The sequence below is a fragment of the Sapajus apella genome, unplaced genomic scaffold (genome assembly GCF_009761245.1).
Source record: "Sapajus apella isolate SASKATOON/1434 unplaced genomic scaffold, GSC_monkey_1.0 scaffold149, whole genome shotgun sequence".
In the NCBI taxonomy this organism is placed as follows: domain Eukaryota; kingdom Metazoa; phylum Chordata; class Mammalia; order Primates; family Cebidae; genus Sapajus; species Sapajus apella.
The window spans coordinates 1,124,511-1,127,291 of NW_022437089.1; positions in this window are offsets into that span (position 1 = coordinate 1,124,511).

A 2,781-nucleotide genomic window follows, 5' to 3' on the forward strand; every position below is an offset into this window, starting at 1 on the left:
TGAGGCAGGAGAATCGCTTGAACCTGGGAGGCAGAGGTTGTAGTGAGCCAAGATCGTGCCGTTGCACTCCAGTCTGGGCAACAAGAGTGAAACTCCATCTCAAAAAAAAAAAGAAAAGAAAAAATATTTATGTATTTGGTAGAGACAGGGTTTCACCATGTTGGCCCGGCTGGTCTCGAAATCCTGACTTCAAGTGATCTGCCTGCTTCGGCCTCCCAAAGTGCTGGGATTCTAGGCTTGAGCCACTGCACCCGGCCAAAGCTCTCAACTTCTTGTCCCAGTTTGCAGTTGGATGTGACTGGATCAGGTGGTTTGGGGAACTTTCTGTGTGATACGTCAGACGTGAGACTTGTCTTTTGATATTTATGCCAAGTTTTCTAGCTTCAGCTTCAAGGCCTTTAGCAACAGAACAGTGTTTTTTCTTTTTTCTTTCTTTCTTTTTTTTTTTGGTAGTTTTTTTTCTTAGTTGGAGAGTTTAGCCAAATGTTAGAGGAAATTAGGAGGATTTGGGGTCTAGTCCAGTCTTCACGTAGATAAGAGTGCAAAGGGCTGCAATCTAATTGCAGGCATATTTTAGTGTTTTTCCTTTAGAAACAGAACTTTTTGTCTCTAAAGTCATCTTGATTTTTTTTTTTTTTTTTTTAGTCATCTTGATTTTTACTAAAGACAAACAGAGTAAGACAAATTTGTTTGTAAAATAAGTTTACTTTGATCAAATTTTGCCTGCAAGAATAGTGATTTGACTGCATAGTAATCTCAGATTTTTTTTTTTTTGAGACAGTCTCATTCTGTTGTCCAGGCTGGAGTGCAGTGGTGCAATCTCAGCTCACTGCAACCCCCACCTCCCAGGTTGAAGCAATTCTTGTGCTCCAGCCTCCCGAGTAGCTGGGATTACAAGCATGAGCCACTGTGTCCCGCCAGATTTTTTTCTTTTTGAGACAGGATCTCACTCTGTCACCCTGGTTGAAGTGCAGTGGTGCCATCATGGCTGACTGCAGCCTCAGCCTCCTGGGCTCAAGCAGTCCTCTCCTACCTGAGCTCCCTGAGTAGGTGGGACTACAGGTGCGCACCACCACACTGGCTATTTTTTTTTCTGTAGAGACGGAGGTCTCCCTATGTTGCCCAGGCTAGTTTTGAACTCCTGGGCTCAAGTTATTGCCTGCCTCAGCCTCCTAAAGTGCTGAGGTTAAAGGCATGAGCCACTGTGCCCACCTAATTACTTTATTTTTGATAAAATAATTAAGGCCCCTAATTTTTTCCTTTAGTTAATTAGAAGTCTTTCATATATTTTGGTAGAAAATATTACACAGAATGTGAAAACATACGGACAACATATTACATAGAAACAGATTCCCTACCTTTCATTTTGAAGTTTTTGTCATGAGATGGTGCAATATAGTGATACACTCTTGCCAGTTTATAAAAGGACAGTTGGATCCAGTTTCTGACTAAACGAGACCTGTTTGTGTGGTTAAGCATTATTTGACCCGGTAGGTAATCTTATGAAGGCTGAAGACCAAAATTTTGGGTAAAGCAGTATCTACAGCAGTTTGATTTGAAATACCTCTTTTAATCCTTTTTTCCTTGTCAGGGTTTAGAGATTAAATATTCAAATGTTCACATTTCAGTTAGGACTGGCTGGATTATATGAGAAAAACAATTTCCAGTGGTCTTGAATTTCAGCAACCAATTAATCTTTTACTTTGCCAATCGACTAGTCAGCACAGGTGGAGAAGCACTTTTCAAAAAGGTATTTACAGTTTTTTTTTTCCTCAGCCTTTTCTGGATTGTACATGACGGATAAAGCAAATATATAGATATTTTTGAGACAGAGTCTCACTCTGTTGCCCAGGCTGGAGTACAGTGGCATGATCTCAGCTCACGGAAACCTCCACCTCCCAGGTTCAAGCAGTCCTCCTGCCTCAGCCCCCCTAGTAGTTGGGATTGCAGGTACGTGCCACCACGCCCAGCTGATTTTTGTATTTTCAGTAGAGATGGGGTTCTGCCATGTTGGCCAGGCTGGTCTCGAACTCCTGACCTCAGGTGATCCACCTGCCTCAGCCTCCCAAAGTGCTGGGATTACAGGCGTGAGCCACCTCTCCCAGCCACAAAGCAAAATTGTTATTCTGGACAGAGAAACCTTATGTGATTGCTGTGTGCTCAGGATTTTGACCTGTTTGATCTGAGAACCTTTCACAAACATTATCTGGTTCTTTCCTTTTTAGACTGTCAGTCTTTTAATTAACTGTTCCGTCACCCTAAGCAATTGTCAGCCAGGCAAACCTCCATACACAGCTCTGAAAGGAATGAGTCCTAAGTGTACAAGGCTAGGTTACTGGTTGCCATGGAGCTGTTATAATTTGAAAGCACCCCTTTTTTTTCTTTTTCTTGGCTGAAATGCCCTAAAAAAACTTGCGAACAGCTTTTGAAATTACTAACAGTAGATTATCTTATTATTTTTTTTTTTTGAGACAGGGTCTCACTCCATCACCCAGGCTCAAGTGATCCTTCCACCGCAGCCTCTTGAATAGCTGGGACCACAGGCATGTGCCTCCATGCCAGCTACCTTTTTGTATTTTTTTGCAGAGTTGGGGTCTCATCAGGTTGCCCAGGCTGAGACTATCTTAATACAAGTAAAAAAGCTGGCTGGGCACAGTGGCCCACGCCTGTAATTCTAGCACTTTGGGAGGCTGAGGTGGGCGGATCACCTGAGATCGGGAGTTCAAGACCAGCCTGTTCAACATGGAGAAACCCCGTCTCTACTAAAAATACAAAATTAGC